The sequence below is a fragment of the Elephas maximus genome, chromosome 9, assembly GCF_024166365.1.
Source record: "Elephas maximus indicus isolate mEleMax1 chromosome 9, mEleMax1 primary haplotype, whole genome shotgun sequence".
Lineage (NCBI taxonomy): Eukaryota > Metazoa > Chordata > Mammalia > Proboscidea > Elephantidae > Elephas > Elephas maximus.
This window is the reverse complement of record NC_064827.1, coordinates 79,759,853-79,787,685: the sequence shown is the minus strand read 5'-3', so window position 1 is coordinate 79,787,685 and position 27,833 is coordinate 79,759,853. Positions and strand designations below refer to the sequence as shown.

At 39.5% G+C, this 27,833-nt stretch overlaps 1 pseudogene; it reads right to left on the bottom strand.

Annotated features, from left to right (window-relative positions):
* Nucleotides 1-14,182: 14,182 nt before the first annotated feature.
* Nucleotides 14,183-26,358, bottom strand: LOC126082489 (60S ribosomal protein L5-like; annotated as a pseudogene).
* Nucleotides 26,359-27,833: the final 1,475 nt, after the last annotated feature.

Below are 27,833 nucleotides of genomic sequence, written 5' to 3'. Positions count from 1 at the left end.
GGAAGCATTTACTCATTTAAGAAATATTTCGTGAGTGCCTACTATGTGCCAGGCATGTTCTAGATATTGGGAATTTAGCAGTGAACAAAACAGGCAAAAATCCCTGCCCTCACAGCACTGACATTTAAGTGTGGGAAGACAGACATTAAATAAGTAAACTGAATGGTGCGTAAGATGGTGATAAATCCTATGGAGAAATATAAAGCAGGGATAGGGAATGGGGAGCACCGCAATTTTAAATATCAGGGCCAGGAAAGTCTCTCTAAGCCTCATCTAAGCAAACACTGGAAGGAAGGAAGACAGTGATGTTTATAAGCGGGCATTTCAGGGAGAAATAAAAATGGTTCACCAAAAATGGAAATGACATTAATTATACTAATAGTCAAAGGAGTATGAATTGAAAGACAATTTTGTGCCTCTTTGATTGGTAAAAGTAATATTTATTACATCCATCGTTGGTAGGATGTGGAGAAACAGACCTCTCTCCATATTGAATATACTACGGACTGCCAGAAGAACGGAAACCCTGGTGGCGTAGTGGTTAAGTGTTATAGCTGCTAACCAAAGGGTTGGCAGTTTGAATCTACCAGGTGCTCCTTGGAAACTCTATGGGGAAGTTCTACTCTGTTCTATAGGGTCGCTGTGAGTCGGAATGGACTCAACGGCACTGGGTTTGGTTTTTGGTTTGGCCAGAAGAACGAACAAAACAAAGTTATCTTGGAAGTACAGCCAGAATGTTCCTTAGAAGCGAGGATGGCGAGACTTTGGCTCACGTACTTTGGATGTGTTATCAGGATGGACCAGTGCCTGGAGAAGGACATTATGCTTGGTAACGTAGAGGGTCCGCGAGAAAAAAGAAGACCCTCAAAGTGATGGATTGACACAGTGGCAGCGACAATGGGCTCAAATATAGCAACGATGATGAGGTTGGCACAGGACCCGGCAACGTTTCATTCTGTTGTATATAGGGTCGCTATGAATTGGAATCAACTCCACAGCACCTAACGACAACAAACTGGTATAGCCTTTTCAAACAGCAATTTTACAAGTGCTAATACATTTTTAAAAATAATTTTTATGCTTCTCTTTTAAACTTTTTATTTTGAAATAATTATAGGTTGACAGGAAGTTGCAAAGATGGTACAGAGAGGTCCTCTATATCCTTCGCCCAGTTTCCCCCAATTTTTTGTTAATTGCGGTGAAAATATGCACCATAAAATATTACCAATTTAACAATTTCTACACATATAGCACAATGACATTATGTTCTTTAGGTTGCACAACCCTCAATGGTCTTAATACAATTTTAACAGCTTTGCTGAAATGTAATTGACATTCAATAAACTGCACATATTTAAAGTGTACAATTTGTCTAACTGAGACTAGAAGGACCCCGAGGTCATGGTCCCCAGACCTTCTGTTAGCCCAAGACAGGTACCATTCCCAAAGCCAACTCCACAGACAGGAATTGGACTGAAGTCTAAGATAGAAAATGATACTGCTGAGGAGTGAGCTTCTTAGCTCAAGTGGACACATGAGACTATGTGGGCAGCTCCTGTCTGGAGGGGAGATGAGATGGCAGAGGGGGACAGAAGCTGGCTGAATGGACACGGGAGTACAGGGTGGAGGGGAGGAGTGTGCTGTCTCGTTGGGGGAGAGCAACTAGGATTACATAGCAAGGTGTGTATAAATTTTTGTATGAGAGACTGATTTGATTTGTAAACTTTTACTTAAAGCACAATAAAGAAAAAAAAGAAAAGGTGAGGATTAACAGGAATGGGGGGAGTACAGTATGTATTTCCACCTTCCATCTTTCTGGTGTTAGATATTTGGTTTCTTCTTAAAAAGTCAAACTAAATAAAATGATCTCTGTTACAAAATTGTTGAAAAAAAAATTACAATTTGGTAGATTTTGACATATATATGTATACTCAATAAACCATCACAATTAAAGTCATGAACATATACATAGCCCTCAAAAGAGTCCTCCTGCCATTTCATATCTCCTACTTTCCTCCCCTTTCTGCCCATACCACACCACTCCACCCCACACCCAGCCAACTACTGATCTGCCTCTGTCACTATTACAGGTTAGTTTGCATTTTTTAGATTTTTATATAAATGGAATCATATACCATGTATCCTTCTTTATCTGGCTCCTTGGATTCAGCATTATTTTCAGATTCCTATGTTGTAACAGTCTCAACGCTTCATTCCTTTTTTATTGCTATGCAATATTCTGCTTTATGGATATACCATAGTTCATTTATCCATCCCCCTGTTGATGAGCAATTGGATTGTTACCACTTTTGGGCTATATGTAAAAATAAAGCTGCTATAAAATTCCTGTACAAGTCCCTACATTGGTGTGTGCTTTCACTTCTCTTGGAGTGGGATGGCTGAATCACACAATAGATTTATTTTAAAATTTTAAGCAACTGCCAAACTTTTCCAAATTGATTGCATTAGTTTATGCCTGCACCAGAAGTGTATGAGAGTTCCGCTCCAAATCACATCTTCACCAACACTTGGTATAGTCAGACTTTTAATTTCAGACATTCTAATAGGTGCACAGTGGTACTTCACTGTGGTAAGAGTCCCCTAATGAGTAATTCATCTCCCTAATGACTAACGATGTTCATCTTTTTACATGTTTGCCATTCATATATCCTATTTGGGAAAGAATCTCATCAAATCTTTTGCCCATTTTTATTGAATTGTTTGGCTTTTTTATTTAAATTGAGATTAGAGAATTCTTTATATATTCTGGATACAAGTCCTTTTAAGATATGTGATTTGCAGGTATTTTCTCCCAGTCTGTGGTTTGATTTACGTTAACAGCAACTTTGAAAGAGCAGAAATACTTAATTTTGATTACCAGCTAAGTCCATAATTCCTTTAGTGTCATATTGAAGAAATTTTTGCCTAATCCAAGATCACAAAGATATTCTTTCTACTATGTTTTCTTCTAGACATTTTATAGTTTGGGGTCTTAAATTCAGGTCTATGACCCATTTTTTAAATATTATGATCCATTTTGCGTTAATTTTTGCAAATGGTGCGAGCTTTGGATCGAAGTTCATTTGTTTGCATTTGAGTATCCAATTGTTCACCACCATTTGTTGAAAAGATTTTTCTTTTTCCACTGAATTGTCTATGCAACTTTGACAAAAATCAATTATTATATATGTGTGGGTTCTAATGCTGAACTCTATTATGCTTCAATGATCTAATTATCTTTATGCCCATACAACATTGTCGTGTTTACTGTAGCTTTTTAATAAGTCTTTAAGTCAGGTAGGTTAAGTTCATCAACTCTATTCTTTTTCAAAGTTGTTTTGATTATTCCGGGTCCTTTGCATTCCTACATGAATTTCAGAATCAGCTTGTCAATTTCTAGAAAAAAGAGCCTGATGGGGGTTTGACTGAGATTGCATTGAATCCCTAGATCAGTTTAGAAATAATTGATACCTTAATATTGGATCATCTGGTCCAGGAACTTCAAATATTTCTCCATTTATTTGTTGTTGTTGTTGTTGTTAGGTTGTTAGGTGCCATTGACTCATAGTGACCCTATGTACAAGAGAACGAAACACTACTTGGTCCTGCAACATCCTCACAATGAGGGACAAATTACCTAATAAGAAATGTGTACACAGGCTTGCTTACTCATGCTTACTTACTGATCCGTAATGCACAATTTCACAGAGAAAGCCTTCCCCTGAAGCTGACGTCCTGAATTTGGACCTCTATCTTACTAGACTATGAGGGAATAAACTGCTAAAACTATACACTTGTGGTATTTCTGTTACAGTAGCACTAGATAACTAAGAATTTGGCACAGAGGGAGTGGGGTGCTGCTCTAACAGATACCTAAAATATGGAAGTGGTTTTGAATCTGTGAATGGATAGAGGACAGACAGTAACAGAGAACCAGCAGCAGCAGAACCAGAAAACCAGCATCGGACGGCACTGGAGTGGACCCATAGAGCAAGAGACCTGAGTGCCTTCTGGCTGAAGTTTACTGGCAGAGTGGGGTGCCTCCAGGTTCTTATCAGTGGAGCTACAGAGCTTTGGAATCTTGCCCCAGCAGGGCAGATATGGGTGTAAGGCCTGAGGGGCCAAGAGGCTAAAGAACCAGGAAACAGAAGCTGAAGAGACAAGAAACACAGGAAGCTGAGCTGCTTCGGTCTCAAAAGATATGGCCATGACCTCTGGGGCTTCAAAGGGTGGAGCCATGGCCTCCAATATTTCTAAGAGTAGAGTCACTATTCAGATGGACTAGGAGAATGGTGCATCCAAAGCCAAGGGAGCAAAGTTGCCGTCCCAGTGGGCCTGGAAGGTGGAGCTGAAGCCCAGGACTGAGGGGCCTCCCCTCGGAATCCGGAGAGTGAGGCTAATACGTAGAGTCTAGAGGGCAGGGCAATTGTGTAAGTTCTCTCAGAAAAAAGAGGATTATTTTCAAAGCCTTGAGGGCTAGTGTAATGCGTTCTGCTGACTTGCTTGATGCCCATTATGCCTTCTTTCCCTACAATTTCTCCCATTTCCAATGCCTGTTCTGCCATTGTGCTTTGGAAGCAGATAACTTGTATTCTAGATTTCACAGATGAAGAGGAATTTTTGGTCTTTGGACTTTGAGTTGATCTAATACTTTTGCTATTGGAAACCCTGGTGGCATAATGGTTAAAGTGCGACAGCTGCTAACCAGAAGGTAAGCAGTTCAGATCCACCAAGCACTTCTTGGAAACTCAATGATGCAGTTCTACTCTGTCCTATAGGGCCACTATGAGTTGGAATCGACTCAGCAGCAGTGGTATGATATGATGGGGTGAATGCGTGTTACATATAGCAAGGACATGAATTTTGGGGAGCCAAAGGGTGGAATGTCATGGATTGGATTGTGTCCCCCCAAAATACATGTCAACTTGGTTAGGCCATGATTCCCAGAATTGTGTGGTTGTCCTCCATTTTGTGATTGTAATTTTATGTTAAAGAGGATTAGGGTGAGATTGTAATACCCTTACTAAGGTCACAGCCCTGATCCAATGTAAAGGGAATTTCCCTGGAGTGTGGCCTACACCACCTTTTATCTTACAAGATATAAAAGGAAAATGAAGCAAGCAGAAAGTAGGTACCTCATACCACCAAGAAAGCAATGCTGGGAGCAGAGTATGTCCTTTGGATCCAAGGCTCCTGCAAGGAGAAGCTCCTGGTCCAGGGGAAGATTGATGACAAGGACCTTCCTCCAGAGCGACAGAGAAAGCCTTCCCCTGAAGCTGACTTCCTGAATTTGGACTTCTAGTGTACTAGACTGTGAGAGAATAAACTGTTAAATCCATCCACTTGTGATATTTCTGTTATAGCAGCACTAGATAACCAAGACATAGATACAAAGAGAGAGATTTGTATCAAGGAAATAGCTCAAGTGGTTGTAGAGGCTCGAACATCCCAAATCCATGAATCAGGCTTCTCCTGATGCACGTAGCCACAGGGACAGGCAAACCTGATTCATGGATTTGGGACGTTTTCGGCAGGTCAGAAAACAGGGCTTCTCACAGGCTGTGAAGGTCAACAAATCCCAAAGATCGGTGGGCAAGACTTCACGTAATCTGCTACCTCAAGTCCCAAGAACTGGAGATCAGATGAACAGGAGAGGAGCCAGCTCCAGAACATGCAAAAGCCCCAAACCTTGCCAGACTATCCACTTATATTCAATGCAGGCCACACACCCAAAGAAACTCCCCTTCAACTGATTGACTACTCACAGCAGATCCCATCGTGGAGGTGATCACATAATATCAAATCTCATCATGGAAGTGATCACACAAATCACTGAGGATCATGGCCCAGCCAAGTTGACACACAATCTTAACCATTATATCTTTTGTGAAGCTGAGGAAGTTCCCTTCTATTTCTAGTTTGCTGAGAGTTTTCATCAGTAATAGTTGTTGTATTTTGTCGATTTTTTCCTGCATCTATTGAGATGATAATATGGTTTATTTTTTCAATCTGTTAATATGTTGAATTTCATTTATTGATTTTCAAATGTTGATGACGCCTTCCATTCCTGGGATACACTCCACTTGGTCATGTTGTATATTATTGTGTTCAATTTGCTAAAATATTGTTAAGAATTTTTGTATCTATATTCATGTGGGATATTGGTCTATAGTTTTATTTCCTTGCAATGTCTTTGTCTGCTTGTGGAATCGGGGTAATGCTGGCTTCTTAGAATACGAGATTTGTTCCCTCTTCAGTTTTCTAAAAGAGTTATATAGAACTAGTATTATTTATTTCTTAGATGCTTGATAGAATTCATGACTGAAGCCGTCTGGTCCTGGGGTTTCTTTGTGAGGAGTTTTTAAATAGAGTGAACAATTTGTCCTAGTTTGCTTAGGTCTTTTCCAATTTCGACACTGAAAATTCCACATCCTGAAAACCATCTCAGTCCCAAGCAAAGTGGGATAGTTTGGTCACCTTAGTTTTAAACTAAAAATTCATTTCTATAATAGATATAGGGATGTTCAAGTTATCTATTTCTTCTTGAGTTAGCTTTTGAAGATTGTGTCTTTTTCTTAATTTTAATATAATTGGTTTTTTATTTTTATTTTATTGTACTTTAGATAAAGGGTTACAGAGCAAATTAGGTTCTAATTAAACAATATACACATTGTTTTAGACATTCGTTGCCAACCCCACGACATGTCGCACTCTCTCCTTCTTGACCTTGGATTCCCCATTACCAGCTTTCCAATCCCCTCCTGCCTTCTCGTCCTTGCCCCTGGGCTGGTGTACCTGCCTAGTCTCATTTTGTTTCATGGGACTGTCTAATCTTTGGCTGAAGGTGAACCTCAAGAATGACTACAGTACTGAGATACAAGGGTGTCTGGGGGCCATACTCCTGGGGTTTCTCCAGTCTTTGTCAGGCCAATAAACCTGATCTTTTGTGTGTGTGTGTGTGTGTGTGTGTGTGTGAGTTAGAATTTTTTCCTACATTTTTCTCCAGCTCTGTCCAGGACCCTCTATTGTGATCCCTGTCAGAGCAGTCAGTGGTGGTAGCTAGGCACCGTCTAGTTGTGCTGGACTCAGTCTAATGGAAGCTGTGGTAGTTGTGGTCCGTTAGTACTTTGGACTATTTTTTCCATTGTGCCTTTGGTTTTCTTCACTCTCCCTTGCCCCAGATGGGGTGAGACCAGTGGAGTATCTTCGATGGCTGCTCACAGGCTTTTAAGACCCCAGATACTACTTACCAAAGTGGAATGTAGAACATTTTCTTTATAAAGTATGTTATGCTAACTGAGCTAGATGTTCCCGGAGACTGTGGTCCCCACAGCACTCAGCACAGTAATTTGATCCCTAAGGGAGTTTGGATGTGTCTATGGAGCTTCCACGACCTTGACTTGGACGAGTTGTGCTGGCTTCCCCAGTATTGTGTACTGTCGTACCCTTTACCAAAGTTACCACTTATCTATTGTCTATTTAGTGTTTTTCCCTCCCCACCCTCATATCCATCAAAGATTGTTTCTTTTTGTGTGTAAATACTTTCATGTGTTTTTATAGTAGTGGTCTCATACAATGTTTGTCCTTCTGTGATTGACTTATTTCACTCAGCGTAATGCCCTCCAGATTCATCCATGTTGTGAGATGTTTTTCAGGTTCAGCATTGTTCTTTATTGTTGCATAGTATTCCATTGTGTGTATGTACCATAGTTTGTTTATCCATTCATCTGTTGATACGCACCTAGATTTTTTTCTATCATTTTGATATTGTGAACAATGCTGTAATGAACAAGGGTATGCATATGTCTATTCGTGTGATGGCTCTTATTTCTGTAGAATATATTCCTAGGAGTGGGATTGCTGGATCGTATGGCATTTCTATTTCTAGGTTAAGGAAGCACTGTATTGTTTTCCAAAAAGACTGTACCATTTTGCATTCCCACCAGCAGTACATAAGAGTTCCAATCTCCTCGCAGCCTCACCAACATTTGCTATTTTCTGTTTTTTTTTTATTCATGCCAGTAATGTAGGGGCAAGGGGGTAAGATGGTATCTTATTGTGCCTTTGATTTGCATTTCTCTAATGGCTAGTGATCATCAGCATTTTCTCATGTGTACATTAGCCGCTCGAATGTCTTATTTGGTGAAGTGTCTGTTCATATCTTTTGCCTATTTTTTAACTGGATTATTTGTCTTTTTCTTGTAGAGATGTTGGATTTTCCTGCAGATTTTAGAGATTAGACCTTCGTCATGTTTGTCATAGCCAAAAATGTTTTCCCAGTCTATACATTCTCTTTTTACTCTTTCTTGGTGAAGCCTTTTGATGAGCATAAGTGTTTAATTTTTAGAAGATCCAGGTTATCTAGCTTATCTTCTGGTGTTCGTGCATTGTTAATTATGGTTTGTATCCTGTTAATGCTGTGTATTAGGGCCTTTAGCATTGACTTTATTTTTCTTCTGTGATCTTCATAGTTTTTGGTTTTATATTAGTTCTTTGATCCATTTTGAATTATTTTGTGTGTATGGTGTATGGTACGTGTCCTGTCTCATTTTTTTGCAGATGGACATCCAGTTTTGCCAGCACCATTTGTTAAGAAGACTGTCTTTTCCCCATTTGATGGGCTTTGTGCCTTTGTCGAAGATAGGTGGATGGATATACATCTGGGTTCTCAAGTCTGTTCCATTGGTCAATGTGTCTGTTGTTGTACCAGTACTAAGCCGTTTTGACTACCGCAGCTGTATAGTAGGTTCTGAGGTCAGGTAGTGCAAGTCCTCCTACTTTATTCTTTTTCTTAATAGTGCTTTACTTATCCAGGGCCTCTTCTCTGTCCATATAAAGTTAATGGTTAGTTTTTCCATCTCTTTAAATAATGCTATTGGCAAAAATCCTCAAGAAAATTCTAGCCAATAGAATTCAACAACATATCAAAAAATAATTCATCATGACCAAGTGGAATTCATACCAGGTATGCAGGGGTGGTTCAACACTAGAAAAACAATGTAATCCATCACATAAATAAAAGATAAGAACCACATGATCTTATCAATCGATGTAGAAAAGGCAATTGACAAAGTCCAACACCCATTTATGATAAAAACTCTCAGCAAAATAGGAATAGAAGAAAAATTCCTCTGCATAATAAAGGGCATTTATGCAATGCCAATAGCCAACATCATCCTAAATGGAGAGAATCTGAAAGGATTCCCCTTGAGAAGGGGAACCAGACAAGGATGCCTTTTATTACTACTCTTATTCAACATTGCGCTGGAGGTCCTACTCAGAGCAATAAGGGAAGAAAAAGAAATAAAGTGCATCCAAATTGGTCAGGAAAAAATAAAAGTATCCCTATTTGCAGATGATATGATCTTATACACAGAAAACCCTAAAGAATCCACAAGAAAACTACTGGAACTAATAGAAGATTTCAGCAAAGTTTCAGGACACAAGATAAACATACAAAAATCAGTTGGATTCCTCTACACCAACAAAGAGAACTCTGAAAAGGAAATCACCAAATCAATATAATTTACAATAGCCCCCAAGAAGATAAAATACTTAGGAATAAATCTAACCAAAGACATAAAAGATCTATACAAAGAAAACTACAAGATACTACTGCAAGAAATCAAAAGAAACCTACATAAATGGAAAAATATACCATACTCATGGTTAGGAAGACTCAACATTGTGAAAATGTCAGTTCTACCCAAAGCGATCTACAGATACAATACAATCCCAATCCAAATTCCAACAACATTTTTTAACGAGATGGAGAAACAAATCACCAACTTCATGTGGAAAGGGAACAGGCCCAAGGTAAGTAAAGCATTACTGAAGAAGAAGAACAAAGTGAGAGGCCTCACACTATCTGATTTTAGAACCTATTATACCACCACAGTAGTCAAAACAGCCTGGTAATAGTACAACAACAGATACATAGACCAATGGAAAAAAATTGAGAATCCAGACGTAAATTTATCCTATTTGACAAAGGCCCAAAGTCCATTAAATGGGAAAAAGACAGTCTCTTTAACAAATGGTACTGGTATAGCTGGATATCCCTCAGCAAAAAAATGAAACAAGACCCATTACCTCACACAATGTACAAAAACTAACTCAAAATGGATCAAAGTCCTAAATATAAAATTGAAAATGATAAAGATCATGGAAGAAAAAATAAGGATAATGCCAGGAGCCCTAATACACAGCATAAATAGTATACAAACCATAGCTAACAATTACACAAACACCAGAAAAGAAATTAGATAACTGGAAGTTTCTAAAAATCAAAAACTTACACTCATCAAAAGACTTCACTTAAAGAGTAAAAGGACAACCTACAGATTGGGAAAAAAATTTTGGCTACGACATATGTGATAAGGGTCTAATCTCTAAAATCCACAAGATACTGCAAAACCTCAATGGCAGAAAGACAACCCAATTAAAAAATGGGCAAAGGATTTGAAGAGACATTTTAGTGAAGAAGACATTCAAATGGCTAACAGATACTTGAGGAAATGCTCAGGATCATTAGCCATTAGAGAAATACAAATCAAAACTACAATGAGGCCCCCCAACACCCTTTTAGCTCGGTAATGAAGTCACTCCTGAGATTCACCCTTCAGCCAAAGATTAGACAGGCCCATGAAACAAAACAAGACCAAAAGAGCACACCAGCCCAGGGGCAAGAATTAGAGGACAGGAGGGAACAGGAAAGCTGGTAAAATGGAACTCAAAGTCGAGAAGGGAGAGTGTTGATGTGTCGTAGAGTTATTAACCAATGTCATAAAACAATATGTGTACTAACTGTTTAATGAGAAACTAGTTTGTTCTATAAACCTTCATTTAAAGTACAATAAATACATAAATATATTTAAATTAAAAAAAAAAAAGAAATCTCTGAAAACCTTAGGCTCCATACTTCCTGTCCTCTTCCTCTGCCTCTGAGCTCAATTAGCTGGAGTCCCCTCTAAGGAAGAATGCCCCTCAAGTCTTGAGACTCTCTTCCTTTGCCTACTGTGGCATCGCATCTTTCTGGATCCTCTATTTCTCTGACTACTCTTTTCCTGTTCCCTCGATTGATTCTGGCCTCAGCTCTTCACTCTTTCCACTCTATTTTCACCCCTTCATCTGTTCTGTTATTCATTCATTCAGAATATACATGGGACCTAAGACCTGACTGGCAGCAATCAAGGCACAAGGCTATGGCAAGTGAACAGGACAGGCAAGACTCCTGCTTTACCGGAGCTTTTAGCTTATGTGCTGATGGGAGAAAACAGACAACAAACAAGTATGTAAATCAAAAATAAGAAAATTTTGAATAGTGATAGAATACATGAAGAACGTAAACAGAGTAATGAGAAAGGGAGTAAGTTCAGGTGGGGGAGGTGGGCAGAAAACCAGATTAGAGTGACTAGAGATTTCTCTAAGGAAAAGTCATTTGAGACAAGGCCTGAATGGCAAGAAGTCAGCCATGGAATGGAGAACATTCCTAGCAGAGGGGACATCTAGTGCTGTATCGTGGGAAAAACTTGATCAGTTTGAAGAACATTAAAAAAACAGAATCAAGTATAGTTGGAACATTGTGGACAAGACAGGTGGCTATAGACATGAGTGTGAAGAGAGAGCCGGCGATCAGGGGAGACTTGTTAGGCCTTGGTGAGGAGCTTGGACTTATATACTAAGTATAGTGGGATGCCATTGAAGGGCTTTAAGCAAAACATGTACATGCCCTCATAGAAGGGATATAAAGACCTCTCTGGCTACTGTTTGGAGAATTAAACAAATAGTTCCACCCATTATCCATAAGAGGAGAATTATCATTAAATTGGATAAGGTCAAACAAATATCAGCAAAAGAGAATTGAAGCCAAAGTATCAGAAAAGAGGAAGGGATGAGTTAAACTATTTAAATAAGTCAAAAACTGAATACAAGGCCAAATGTACTTCAGAGAATTTAACGAACTTGCAAAAGTGATAGAGAGCCATTGCCAAATTTCAAGAGAAATGTCAGAAGACAGCCGAGAGCGGACGGTCCTATTTTCAGTAGAAAAGAGAGGGGGGAAGACTTCTGAAAACTGGAGGCAAGTACATTTTTCTTAACATCTAAAGTAAGATCCTGATATTAACTATTTAAAATGGGGTTACTAAACATTTAGAAAAGGACAACATGACTATTAGAAGTCTGCATAGATAGGCCAAAGAAAAAATTCTGTAAAGCTAAGCCACTTCCCTGTGATGGTAGTTGTTGGTGTGGTGGTGCTTGTTAGAATTATCGGTATGAAAATATCTCAGCCACTGTATCTCAGTCCTGGAAGACATTCAATAAAATCCTAGAATCACAAAGAAAAAAAAAAAACTGCAACGAGATACCATCGCACCACAACAAGGCTGGCACTAATTCAAAAAACACAAAATAATAAATGTTGAAGAGGTTGTGGAGAAACTGGAACGCTTATGCACTGCTGGTGGGAATGTAAAATGGTACAACCACTTTGGAAATGGATTTGGTACTTCCTTAAAAAGCTAGAAATAGAAGTACTATACAAGCCAACAATCTCACTTCTTGGAATATATTCTAGAGAAATAAGAGTTGTCACATACATAGATACATTCATATCCATGTTCATTGCAACACTGTTCACAATAGCAAAAAGGTGGAAACAACCTAGGTGCCCATCAACAGAACCCCTGAAGCCATGGCCCCCGAATGCTATGTTAACCCAGAACTAAAACCACTCATGAAGACCACTCTTTAGACAAAGATTAGACTAGACTATAAAACATAAAATAATAGTCATGAAGAGTGTGCTTCTTAGTGCAAGCAGATACACAATACCAAAGCAGAGGCTCCTGTCCAGATGCAGGATGAGAAGGCAGGAAGCGGCTGGAACTGGTTGGATGGACAAGAGAAACTCAGGGTCGAAAGGGGGAGTATGCTGTCACGTGACCACGTGTGTATAAAATTCTGTATGAGAGATTAACCTGAGCTGTAAACTTTAAACTTTCACCTAAAGTACAATAAAATAAAATAAAATAATAATAAAGAGTGTTGTTGGTATTTGGATTAGAATTGCATTGTATTTGTAGATTGCTTTGACTAGAACTGACGTATTCACACTGTTAAGTCTACCTATCTAAAAGCATGGTATGTTTTTCCATTTGTGTAGGCCTCTTTTGGTTTCTTGCAGAAGTGTTTCGTAGTTTTCTTTGTATAGGTCTTTTGCATCCCTGGTTAGATTTATTCCTAAGTTTTTTTTTTTTGTTTTAGGAGCTATTATAAATGGTATTGTGAAGATTATATCTTTTAAACAATTTGTGTGTTTCACCTTTGTTGTCAAATTTATTGTCATAAAGTTGTTCATAATATTCCCTTATTTTCCTTTTAATAACTGTAGAATATGTAGTGGTGTCACCTCTCTTATTCCTGATATTTGTAATCTGTGTCTTCCCTCTTTTATACTTAACCACTCTTGTCTAGAGGTTTATCAGTTTTATTGATTAGCTTTTGGTTTCATTGATTTTCTCTATTTTTTCTTTCTATATTTCTTTCTTTCTGATCTTTTTTATTTCATTTGTTCTGCTTATTTTGCATTTTATTAAGCTGAGATCATTGATTTAATATAAATCTTCTTTTCTATTACAGCCATTTAGTGTTGTAAATTTTTCTCTGAGTACTGCTTTAGCTGAATCCCACAAATTATGATAACTTGTATTTTCATTTTAATCCACTTAAAATACTTTCTAATTTCTATTTTTGTTTCTTCTTTGACCCATGGATTATGGGAATTTTTTTCCAGATATCTTTCTGTTATTGTTTCTAAATCATACTTTGTATGATTTAAATCATTTAAAATTTACTGATATATTTTTACGGTTCAGAATATGGTCTGTCTTGGCAAATGTTCCTGGTGCACCTAAAAGAAATATGTATTCTGTTGTTGTTAAGTGTTCTATAATATGAATTAGACCAAGCTGTTTGATATTGCTGTTTGAGTCTTCTATATCCTCACTGATTTACTTTCTACTTATTCTATCAGTTACTGAGAGAGGGGTGTTAAAAACTCTGACTGTACTTGTGGGAATATCTATTTCTCTTTGTAATTCTTTGATTTGTTTTTGTTTTTGGCTGTTTGGTTGATAAGTTTATTGTCTTTATTTGAAAAATCATAGAAAATTGTGGTTTAGCTCTCAGCAGCCCACTCCTGAGCTCTGAGGAAGCTTGCCTTCTTTTGCACTATCCAATCTTACTTCTGGGCAAGAGACATTTTGGGACGATTCCACTTCTTTTTAACTTTCTTAGGCTTCTTTTCATAAATTGGATTGTCTCGAATAGCAACATGTGTTTTCTTATACATTTCCATCGTGTGTGGAGTTATGTGGTTCTTTACATATCGATAGAATCGTTTCTTGTAAGCATCTTCATCTTCTTCCATTAGGTAATCCATATAATCTGCAACGTCCTGACCCATAATGCGTTTCTGATGTACTTCTGCATTTAATTCCCTGCTTTCTGAATCATAACTAGGGAATCATTTGGTACTGTAAGGAATAGACAAACCTTCACCCACAGTTTCCTTGACAGCCCCCAAAACTGTATTTCTAATTGTAGTTCTGGCAAGGTCTGCATCCACATAGCAGGTGAAGGCACCAGACTGACCATCAATGCTTTCCACCTTGTATTTATTTCTGGTTACATTCACTTGACCTTCATAGCTTTTGTCCATGCCAAACGTACTGAGAAGACTGCAGGCCGGCAGCAGGCCACTACAATATGCTACAACATGATTTGTCTGGTCAACTTTCACACCATACTTTGGTAGTTTGTGAGCATAAGCTGTGCGGATTATCATATCCCTTTCTATACAGGCATAAGCAGTCTGGCAAATTATATCTCTGTTGGTTACATGGACTATTGTCCTGTATTTGGATGTGTTGTACTTATTTTAATCCTGGATTGCCAAGCATTCGTGAGTTGTGCTAGAAATAAGCTGTAGTGTCCTGCCATGGAACTTGCTAGAAATAAATCCCCTTAGGTGTCAGGGAAAGCTGTTCACAGGGATGTGTCTCGCCAAAGACTCTAATGTAAAAAAATGCCTAAGGGAGTTGTCAGGGGTAGCTTCTGTCTGTTGGCACTAGGATCCAAGTGCTGGAGAAGGCTTGTGCACTAGAGAAGCCAGTGTAGGGAACATCACCAGAGAACGACAATCAGGAAGAAACCCCTTCCTGCCAGAAGAATGCTTAAGAGCCCAGACCTATTTTCTCAGAACAGACAATGAAGAAAGTATGTGAATCTGAATGGCAATAAATTGATGACTGGTATACAATCTATATCTTTTTCTATCCTTTGATTTTTAAGCTATTTGTGTCTTTATATTTAAAATGAGTTTCTTGTAGACAGCATATTGATGGGGCTTCCTTTTGATCCAATATGACAATCTCTGCCTTCTACTTGGGGTATTTAGACCTTTTAAATTCAATGAGATTATTGTCATGGTTAAGTTTAAGTCTCCACGTTGCCATTTGTTTTCTATTTGTCCTGTGGGTTCTCTGTTCTTGTCATGATTCCATTTTATCTCCTTGGCTGGTTTATTAGCTCTAACTCTTTGTTGTGTTATTGTAGTAATTGCTTTAGGGTTTATAGTATACATCCTTAACTTAATCACAGCCCTCCTTCAAGTGATATTAAAAATATATTCCATTTCACTTCTTTTAAAACTGGGATAGCCCCAGGTAAACTATCCTGGTAAATGACCTGATTTATATGTAGTAATAGCAAAAAGATTTTTTTTTTAAGTCAACCAAATCCCACCAATAGGAAAATTGTGCACTTATTGGCAAGCTATGTAACCATTCAAAAGACTGAAGTTTCTAACATAAAAAGGCATAGAAGTAAGTCAAAGAACAATTTTTACAGTATGATCATTTTTATGTTTTAAAAATCCATCTTGTGTTGTGGGCTTATATGTATACACATATACATATATGCTTAGAAAAGCATTTTTAATAGCTTTATTGAGATTTAATATGTATACAAACAATTCACCCACTTGAAGTGTAGAGTTTAATGGTTTTTAGTTGTGCAATCACCATCTAATTTTAGAATATTTTTATTACCCAGAAAGAAACCCTGTACTCATTGAATGTCACTCCCCATTCTCCCAGCCCCTCAGCCTTGTTGTTGTTGTGTGCCACTGAGTCAATTCCAACTCATAGTGACCCTATGGGACAGAGCAGAACTGCCCCATAGGGTTTCCTAGACTGTAATATTTATGGGAGCAGATAGAGGAGCAGATTGCCAGGCTTTTTCTTCAGCAAACAAGAACTTAACCATTGTGCCACCACGCCTCCTTCCCTCAGCCCTAGACAATTAGTAATCTACCTTCTGTCTCTGTAGATTTGCCTCTTCTGGACATAGAGATAGAATCATACAATATATGATCTTTTGTGACTGTCTTCTTTGAATTAGCATAATGTTTTCAAGGTTCATCCACACAGTAGCATGTATCAGTCTTACAGTTGCCACGGAGTCGATCTAACTCCTGGCGACCCCATGTGTATCAGAGTAGAGCTGTGCTCCATAGGGTTTTCAATGGCTGAATTTTCAGAAGTAGTTTGCCAGGCCTTTCATTCGAGGAGCCTCTGAGTGAACACAAACTTCCAACCTTTCAGTTAGCAGCTGAGTCACATTAACTATTTGCCCCACCCAGGGATGCCCATGTATCAGTACTTCGTTTCTTTTTATTGCTGAATAACATTCCATTGTATGACTATACCATTCCATTGTATGAATATCCCAAATCCATTCACCAGTTAGTTGATGGACACCTGAGTTGTTTCTGTGTTTTGGCTATTATGAATAATGTTTGCTGTGAACATTAAGGAAACCCTGGTGGTTTAGTGGTTAAGTGCTACGGCTGCTAACCAAGAGGTTGGCAGTTCAAATCCGCCAGGTGCTCCTTGGAAACCCTATGGGGCAGTTCTACTCTGTCCTATAGGTTCGCTATGAGCCGGAATTGACTTGACGGCAGTGGGTTTTTTGGTTTTGGTGAACATGAATGTAGGAGCTTTTGTGTGGATGTATGTTTTTATTTCTCAGGGTACATACGTAGGAGTGAAATGGCTATGTCAAACTATTTTCCAAAGCTGCTGCACCATTTTACATTCCCACAAGGATTTTAGTTTCTCCACATCTTCTCCAACTCTTGTTATTGACTGTCTTCTTGATTATAGCCAGCCTAGTGCATTTCCTAATGACTAATAATAGTATCTTTTCATGTTGATGATTTGTATATCTGCTTTGGAGAAACATGTATTCATATCCTTTGCCCTTTTTAAATTGGGTTATTTATCTTTTTATCTATTAAATTTTTATTGTTGAGTTGTAAGTTCCTTATAAGGAATGCTGGTGGCACAGTGGTGAAGCTCTCGTGTGCTACCTGAAATGTCAACAGAAAATGTGGCAGTCGGCTTCCGTAAAGATTACAGCCTTGACGTCTGGGGTCTTAAATGCTAACAAGAGACCATCTAAGATCCGTCAGTTGGTCTCAACCCACCTGGATCAAAGGAGAATGAAGAACACCAAGGACACAAGGTAATTACGAGCCCAAGAGACAGAAAGGGCCACATGAACCAGAGACTACATCATTCTGAGACCAGAAGAACTAGATGGTGCCCAGCTACAACAGATGACAGCCCTGACAGGGAACACAACAGAGAACCCCTGAGGGAGCAGGAGAGCAGTGGGATGCAGACCCCAAATTCTCATAAAAAGACCAGACTTAATGGTCTGACTGAGACTAGAAGGACCCCAGTGGTCATGGCCCTCAGACCTTCTGTTGGCCCAGGACAGGAACCATTCCCAAAGCCAACTCTTCAGACGGGGATTGGACTGGACAATGGGTTGGAGAGGGATCCTGGTGAGGAGTGAGCTTCTTGGATCAGGTCAACACTTGAGACTATGTTGGCATCTCCTGCCTGGAGGGGAGATGAGAGGGTAGAGGAGGTTAGAAACTGGCAAAATGGACAAGAAAAGAGAGAGTGGAGGGATGGAGCAGGCATCTCATTAGGGGGAGAATAATTGGGAGTTGAGGGCACTGGGTTTTTTTTAGCAAGGTGTATATAAGATTTTGTGTGAGAGACTGACTTGATTTGTAAACCTGCACTTAAAGCACAATAAAAATTAAAAAAAAAAAAAAAAACGTCTACAGCCTTGGAAACCCTATGTACAGCTCTGCTTTGTCCTATAGGGTTACTATGAGTTGGAATCAACTTGAGAGTAACTGGTTACAAATTAAGTTCTTTATATATTCTGGACACTAGTTCTTTATCAGATTTATGATTTGCAAATATTTTCGCCCATTGTGTGGTTTGTCCTTTTACTTCCTGGATGGTGTCCTTTGAAGCACAAACATTTTTAATTGTAATAAAATCCAATTTATCTTTTTTTTTTTTTTGCTTATGCTTTTGGTGTCATAATATCTGAGAAACCACTGTTTAACCCAAGGTCACAAAAATCTACTTCTATGTGCTCTCCTAAGAGTTTCATAACTTTCATTCTTATGAATACATGCATTTTTTTTTATTTTAAGAACTAAGAGTGTGCATTCAGTTTGTAAACTAAGGTGCTGGCATAACTAAAAATGGGTGACTTCAGGACTGAGTTAAAAATTCCATTCTGAATTAAACTGAGCTCTTCATCTGTACTTTTCTAAAGAAATAATTTAGCGTTTTGTCAGAGTTTAACTGCTTCAGTCAGAATTTCTGAATTGGTTTGTTTATTGAAGGCATTTGTTAAGCATGCTTACTCAGCTTGGTTTAAAAAGATGCCTTGTTCAAAGATGAGCAAGAAGTTCGGAAATAAGATTAGAATCGATATTATTAAGATAAAGCCTATAACTGTCTCATAACTCTGTAACCAAGATAAGGTAAAACATCAAGCCTTAAGTTCTAATATCCTGACTCCCAAATTAAGTTTCATTTTCACTTACAGAAATCTTCGGCTTCATTTCTGCTAACTCTTGTAAACTCCTAAATTAAAATTTAAAAATTAAGCCTGTTACCTTAAAGCTAAGAAGAAAAAAGCAATCATGCAGCTGTATTGACTCAATTTATTCCTGAAAGAACAAATTGGGATGTCTTATTATCCCTGAAATATCAACAAGCAAACTTACTGTTGTTAAATGTTTAACATTACCCACTGCTGTCGAGTCGACTCCGACAACATTATAGTTTAATAAAAACCCCTTGTAGTCTTTACCATGCTTTCTCATCCCACCACCCACCCCGCCCCATCCCCTCCAGCTTGCTTGCCAGCACAAATCCTTTGTTTACTACACCTTTATTTATTTATTTTTTATTGTGCTTTAAGTGAAAGTTTACAAATCAAGTCAGTCTCTCGTACAAAAACTTACATACACCGTGCTACGTACTCCTAGGGGCTCTCCCCCAATGAGACAGCCACTCCTCCTCTCAACCCTGTATTCCCATGTCCATTCAGCCAGCTTCTGTCCCCCTCTGTCTTCTCATCTTGCCTCCAGACAGGAGCTGCCCACATAGTCTCATGTGTCTACTTGAACCAGAAAGCTCACTCTTCACCAGTATCAATATCTGTCTTATAGTCTAGTCCAATCCCTGTCTAAAAAGTTGGCTTCAGAAATGGTTCCAGTTTTGGGCTAACAGAAGGTACTACACCTTTTTAGACACTCACTGTTCTCCCTGCAATTTAGAGCATTCCAGCATCTTGCTCAGATGTCTCTGTATGTTTCCCATTTTGTGAAATGTCCTTTTATTCCTTCAATAAAATTCTGCTTTTAATTCTAGAGGAGCGTAAGTCTGGTGTTTCACTACACAAGAGGATACTCAATAAAATAAGAGGGGTCATGTTTGGGAAAAAGAATGAGATTAGGATTCAATGAGGATTCGAATGGGGACTTTCATTTTTTCCTCCATATATTTCTTTGTTTTAAATATATTTATTGTTGTAAAATGTAACTAAGATTTACCATCTTACCCATGTTTTTATTTTTTTTTTATTATAGTAAAATGTACGTAAAATAAAATTTGCCATTTGAACCATTTTTAAGTATATAATTACTTGGCAACAAGTAAAACCATAATGTCGGACAACCATCACCACTATTTCCAGAACTTTTTCATCACCCCGAAGAGAAACTGTACCCACTAAGCAAAAAGCCCCATTCTTCCCTCTCCCCAGCCCCTGGTAACCTCTAATCTCTATGATTTTGCCTATTCTAGATATTCATATAAGTAGAATTATACAATATTTGTCCTTTTGTGTGTGGTTTATTTCACTTCACATAATGTTTTCAAGGTTCATCCATGTTGTGACATGTATCAGAACTTCATTCCTTTTTATGGCTGAATAATATTTTACTGTATGAATATGCCATGCCTTGTGTATCCATTCATCTGTTGATGTATACTTGGGTTGCTTCCACCTTTTGGCTGTTGTGACCAATGCTATGAACATTCACATACAAATATCTGTTTGTGTTGTTGTCTTCAATTCTTTTGGGTATATACCTAGGAGTGGAATTGTTGAGTTATATGGTAATTCTGTGATTAACTTTTTGAAGAACCACCGAACTTATTTTCATAGCAGCTGTACCATTTTACATTTCCACTAGTAAGGCACAAGGGCTACAGTCTCTCCACATACTCGCCAACACTTGTATTTTCCATTTGTTTTTAAAAATAATATCTATTCTAGTGGTTGTAAAGTGATGGTTCATTGGGGTTTTGATGTGCATTTCCATAATAACTTATGTTCAACATCTTTTCATGTGCTTATTGGCTGTTTCTGTATCTTTTTTGGAGAAATGTCTATTCAACTACTGTGGCCTTTTTTCTTTTTTGTGTGTGCTTTAGATGAAGGTTTACAGAGCAAATTAGTTTCTTTTCAAGCAATTAATACACATATTGTTTTGTGACATTGGTTGCCAACCCCATGACATGTCAACACTCTCCCCTTTTCAACCTTGGGTTCCACATTATCAGCTTTCCTGTCCCCTTCTGCATTCTAGTCCTTGCCCCTGGGTTGGTGTACCCATTTAGTCTCATTTTTTTTATGGGCCTATCTAATCTTTGGCTGAAGGGCGAACCTCAGGAGTTACTTCAGCACCAAGTTAAAAGGTTGTCCAAGGGCCTTACTTTCAGGGTTTTGCCAGTCTCTGTCAGACCAGTAAGTCTGGTCTTTTTTTGTGAGTTTGAATTTTGTTCCACATTTATCTCCAGCTCTGTTTGGGTGATCCCTGTCACAGCAGTCATTGGTAGTACCCAGGCACCAGCTAGTTTTGCTGGACTCAGTCTGGCGGAGGCTGTGGTAGTTGTGGTCCATTACTCCTTTGGAGTAATCTTTCTCTTGTGTCTTTGGTTTTCTTCATTCTCCCTTGCTCCAGATGGGGTGGGACCAGTAGTTGTATCTTAGATGGCCACTTACGAACTTTGAAGACTCCAGACGCTTCTTACCAAAGTAGGATGTAGAAGATTTTCTTTATAAACTACGCTGTGTCAATTGAGCTAGATGTCCTCTGTCATGTAAATTGTGTCCCCCCAAAATATCTGTCCAATTGGCTAGGTCATGATTCCCAGTATTGTGTGATTGTCCACCATTTTGTCATCTGATGTGATTTTCCTATGAGTTGTAGATTCTATCATTATGAAGTTAATGAGATGGGATTAGCAGCAGTTATGTACACTCAGTCTACAAGATCAAACTACAACTTAAGCCATTCTCTTTTGAGATATAAAAAAGAGTATTGAACAGAAAGACACGGAGACCTCATACCACCAAGAAAGAAGCACCCAAAGCGGAGCACATCCTTTGACCTGGGGTCCCTGTGCCTGAGAAGTTCCTAGACCAGGGAAGATTGATGAAAGGACATTCCCACAGAACCAACAGAGAGAGAAAGCCTTCCCCTGGAGATGGCACCCTGAATTTGGACTTCTAGCCTCCTAAACTGTGAGAGAACAAATTTCTCTTTGTTAAAGCCATCCACTTATGGTATTTCTGTTATAGTAGCACTAGGTGACTAAGGCTTCCCCCAAGACCAGGTCCCCAGCCCTTAGCCCAATAATTTTGTCCCTCAGGGAGTTTGCATGTGTCTATGAAGCTTCCGTGACCTTGCCTTGGTCAAGCTGTGCTGGCTTCCCCAGTATTGTGCACTGTCTTACCCTTCCCCGAAGTTACCACTTACCTATTGTCTATTTAGTGCTTTTCCCTCCTTACCCCTCTCCACCCTTGTAACCATCAAAGATTGTTTCTTTTTGTGTGTAAACTTTTTCATGAGTTTTTATAGTAGTGGTCTCATACAATATTTGTCCTTTTGTGATTGACTCATTTCACTCAGCATAATGCCCTCCAGATTCATTCATGTTGTGAGATGTTTTTCAGATTCGTCATTGTTCTTTATTGTTGCATAGTATTCCATTGTGTGTATGTACCATAGTTTGCTTACCCATTCGTTTGTTGATGGGCACTTAGGTTGTTTCCATCTTTTTCTATTGTGAATAATGCTGCAATGAACATGGGTTGCATATGTCTATTCTTGTGATGGCTTTTATTTCTATAGGATATATTCCTAGGAGTGGGATTGTTGGATAGTATGGTATTTCTATTTCTAGCTTTTTGAAGAAGTGCCATATCTTTTTCCAAAATGGTTGTACCATGTTGCGTTCCCACCATCAGTACTTAAGAGTTTCAATCTCCGCGCAGCCTCTCCAACATTTGTTATTTTCTGTTTTTTTTTTTATTATTATTAGTGCCAGTAATGTCTCGGTGAGATGGTATCTCATTGTGGTTTTTAAGTTGCATTTCTGTAATGGGTAGTGATCCTGAGCATTTCCTCACGTGTCTATTAGCCACCTGAATATCTTCTTTGCTGAAGTGTCTGTTCATACCTTTTACCTATTTTTTAATTGAACTATTTGTATTTTTGTTGTAAAGGTGTTGGGTTTTCCTATACATTTTAGAGATTAGGCCTTTGTCAGATTTGTCATAGCCGAAAATGTTTTCCCAATCTGTAGGTTCTCTTTTTACTTTTTTGGTGAAGTCTTTTGATGAACGTAAGTGTTTAATTTTTAGAAGATCCCCGTTTTCCAGCTTATCTTCTGGTGTTTGTATATTGTTAGTTACAGTTTGTATCCTGTTTATGCTGTGTATTAAGGCCACTAGCATTGACCCTATTTTTTCTTCTATGATCTTTATAGCTTTTGGTTTTATATTTAGGTCTTTGATGCATTTTAAATTAGTTTTTGTGTGTGGTGTTAGGTATGCATCCTGTTTCATTTTTTTTGCAGGTGAACATCCGGTTTTGCCAGCACCATTTTTCTAAAAAGACTGTCTTTTCCCCATTTGATGGACTGGGCCTTTGTTGATGTGGATGGATTTGCATCTGGGTTCTCGATTCTGTTCCAGTGGTCAATGTGTCTGTCATTTTACCAGTACCGGGCTATTTTGACTACAATAGCTGCATAGTAGGTTCTGAGGTCTCCTTTGCCCATTTTTAAGTTTAGTTGTTTGTCTTTTTGTTGTTGAGTTGTAAGAGTTGTTTATATATTTTGGATATTAAATCCTTATTAGACATACAGTTACGAAAATACTTTCTTCCATTTTGTAGGCTGTCTTTTCGTTCTCTTGATAGTGTCCTTTGGTGCACAAAAGTTTTTAATTTTGATGAGGTTCTATTTATCTATTTTGTCTTTTGTTGCTCGTGTTTTTGAGGTCATAATATTTAAGGAAACAAACAAACAAAAAAAAAACCTGTTGCTGTTGAGTCAATTCCAACTCATAGCAACTTTATAGGACGGAGTACAACTGCCCCATAGGTTTTCCAAGGAGCAGCTGGTGGATCTGAACTGCTAAGCCCTTAACCACTGCACCACCAGGGCTCCAATAGTTAAGAAACCATTGCCAAATCCAAGATCACAAAGATTTGTCCCTGTGCTTTCTTCCAAGAGTTTTATAGTTTTAGCCCTTAATTTAGGGCTTTAATCCAGTTTTAGTTATTTTTTTGTACATGGAATAAGGTAAGGATCCAACTTCATTCTTTTGCATGTGAATATTCAGTTTTCCCAGCACCATTTGTTGAAAAAACTGTTCTTTCCTTCATTGAATGGTCTTGGTGTAACGAAACATAGGTTCTTCTCCTGTCCTATTAACCAGTAGAAATGAGACAGACGCCACACCACCAGTTGCAAGGCAAACAGAAAGTAGAAATTTATTGTTTGCGCAAACAAGGAGCAAAGTGGGACTTCATGGTGGAAAGACGATGAGCTCCCTGCCCCAAGGGAACTGGGAGCTTTTATGTCCTCGAGTCTGCAGCGGGCAGGGATTGTCGCCTAAAATCCAAAACCCCAAGCCCTCCCATTCTCATATTTAGAGATCTGGGCACTGAGTCATGTTACAAAGGAAGGGACCTTTCGCTTTGCACATGGGTTTGGGCACCGTGGTGTGCTGGGAAATATCTTCCTCTCAGGCAATAAATGCAGAGGATTCCGGTGCCAAATTCAAACCGCAGTTAGAGCCGCAACGTGGGCCAGTCAAACCGCGGTTAGAAGCCTCCGCTTGGTGGGCTACAAAGGGAGGCTTAATCGGCACCCTTGTGGGAAATCAACTGACCGTAGGCGGAAGGGTTTAATTCTGAGCTCTCAGTTCTCTTCTACTGGTCTGTATGTCTATCCTTATACCAAGTACCGCGCTGTTTTTTTATCACTGTAGTTTTGTACTAAGTTTTGAAATTGGGAAGTTGGATCCTCCAACTTTGTTCTTCTTCAGGATTGTTTTAGTTATTCATGGTCCGTTAAATTCCATATGAATTTTAGGATGGATTTTTTTATTTAAAAAAAAAAAAAAAGACAGCCCTTGGGATTTTGATACAGATTGCATTGAATCTGTAGATTGCTTTGGGTAGTATTGTCATCTTAAAAATATTAAGTCTTCCAATCCATAAACACGAGGAGTCTTTCCATTTCCTCCATGTGTTTCTATATTATCTGGGGATTTTTTTTACAAGCCTATCTTAGTTTGGTAATTTAAAATCATCAGTGAATTTTTAAAGGATTCAAAATTGTATGAACATAGTTGCACATGGTCAAAGACTAAAAGATACTATGCAACCTCCCCCCCCCGCAAAAAAACCCCTAGTTATTAGCATTGGATTGGGGTCATGTCAGAAAAGGGTGTCTTACTTATCTAGTGGTGCTATAAGAGAAATGCCACAAATGGTTGGCTTTAATAAACAGAAATTTATTTTCTCATAGTTTAGAAGGCTAGAAGTCCAAATTCAGGGCACCGGCTCTAGGGGAAGGCTTTCTCTCTATTGGCTCTGCAGGAAGGTTCTTGTCCCTTCTGAGCTTCTGCTCCTGGGCAATCTTCCTGTGGCTAGTCATCTCTCTTCCCCCCATTGTTGCTTTGCTCCCTTGCTTAATCTCTTTTACATCTCAAAACAGATTGACTCAAAATACAACCTGCACTAACCCTGCCTCATTAACATAACAAAGACAACCCATTCCCAAATGGGATTATAACCACAGGCATACCAAACAAAAACCAAACCCCATGCCGATGAGTCTATTCGGACTCATAGCAACCCTATAGGACAGAGTAGAACTGCCTCATAGAGTTTCCGAGGAGCACCTGGTGGATTCAAACTGCCAATCCTTTGGTTAGCAGCCATAGCACTTAACCACTACGCCACCAGGGTTTCCAACCACAGGTTTTTTTTTTTTTTTAGGATCCCCCAAGAAAAAACCCAGTGCTGTGGTGCCGTCGGTTAAGATACACAGCACATATTTTGGGGGCACACAATTCAATCCATAACAAAGGGTTTCCCAAGGAAGTAGTATCTAAACTGAGACCAGAAGATGGAGGAGTATGTTGGATATTGATGGGAGCAAAAAGAGTCTTTAGGTGGGAAATTAGCCCTGGTGGCGCAGTGGTTAAAGCGCTCTGCTGCTAACCTAAAGGTCTGCGGTTTGAATCCACTAGCTGCTCTGGGGTGGGGCGGGGGGGGGAGAGGGGAAGTTGTGCCATTCTGCTCCTGTAAAGGTTTACAGCCTTGGAAACCCTATGGGGCAGATCTACTCTGTCCTATAGGGTCACAATGAGTCGGAACTGACTCGATGGCAATGGGTTTGGTCATGGGAGAGAAGAGGATCATTAAAAACAACTCAAACTTCATTAAGCTGTGCGAGGATGACACTACAAACTGCACTATAGAACAGACAAGGTGGGCAAACCACACCTTTATCACTATCAGTATGAATCTAATTCTCACCTGGAAATGGATCCAGGCTTTACCTTCCCACATTTCCATTCTTTGTTGCCAGCCACTTCCATGGCAAAAACTCTCTTTCAGATCCTAACCAGGCAGAGTTAGGTCCCAGCTGGGTCAAAGCATCCCTGGCCACCTGAGGCCAGGTCATTGGAGAGCAGTCATAGGCTTTCAGACCAGCTGGCCTCTCTCTCTGGGACTAGGTTACAATCCGGAAGGACTCTATCCTTCTTCACCGAATGCCCATGCAGCCTTTCCCTATAACCCAGCCATCCAGAGTTGGATCTACACAAAAGTTGACTCTGTACTGCCAGAGTCATTGCCCCTGTGGGTTTGATAATTCTCCAGAATGGCTCACAAAATTCACAGAGACTATTATACGTACTTACAGTTACCCATTTATTATAACCAGAAAAGATACAAGTGAAGAGACTCATCAGGCAAGGTCTGGGCAAGATCTCAGTGTGAGGCTTCCATTGTCCCCAGGAACGTGCCACACCCTCTGCCCTGCAAGGATGTTCTCACCAATTCCAGAAGCCCCAGGGAACTCCAAGGTCCAAAGTCCTCTATTCATTGGGGCCTCAATGAATATGCATGACTAGTACCTCAGTGCATAGTTATGATCGATATAATAATGAATAAGCATGATGACTGCATCATACCCCCTTCCCTTCCTGAAGTTAGTTGCTGGACGTAGGGCATGTGTGGCTTCTACTTGCCTGGCTATTTTAGAAAGACAAAGAGCACCTCAACTGCTCAGGCTATTTTCAGAAACCAGATGAAAAAGGCCAAATCTTGTTCTTTGTCCCACAAGCTGTCCGGATTGGAGAATGGAAAGGGCAAATAGGGGGAGGGTGACAAGAGGCTGGAGAGGGAAACAGTGCAGACCATGAAAGTCCTTGTCCTCTAAATTCAGGGTTGTACGCAGACGTGTGGGAAGGTACCCTGGTCAAATTTATGTTTTCGGAATAATCACTCTGGGGCTGCGGAGATAATGAGCGGAAGGAGCAAGGCGTTACGTTAAGAGGCTGTTTCAGAAATTCAAACACGAAACGGTGGTGGGCAGAAGTTGGGCACTGCAGGGAGTGGAGAGATGGAGCTGTTTAAAAGATCCCTAGGAGTCAGACACTGGAAGAGGGGCTGAGAGTAATGGTGGGGCCAAAGCCAACTGCCAGTTTCCTGTCCGACAGCCCGGGTGCAGCTGAGGGCACATTCACCAGGTGGAGATGTAGGCGCAGGTTTGGGGGGAAGGTGATGACTGTGTTTTGGACGTGTGTGTGAAATACCCGTGGAACATCCAAGAGACGTTCTTCCATAGGCTGCTGGATGTAGGGGCTGGCGCTCGGAGGGAGGTCTAGGTAGACGATGAAATGTGGAGTCAGTCCCACTCTTAACCACTGCCTGCGCGCCGGTTAGCGGCAGGATCAGAGCGGGAATCGAATTTGGATGTCCCCCTAGCGGGCCCCTCAGAGACCAGGGAGAGGGCCCTGGAGGACAGGTGCTCTGGGCCGGGGTGGGGGCCCAATCCGCCCCCTCTTTC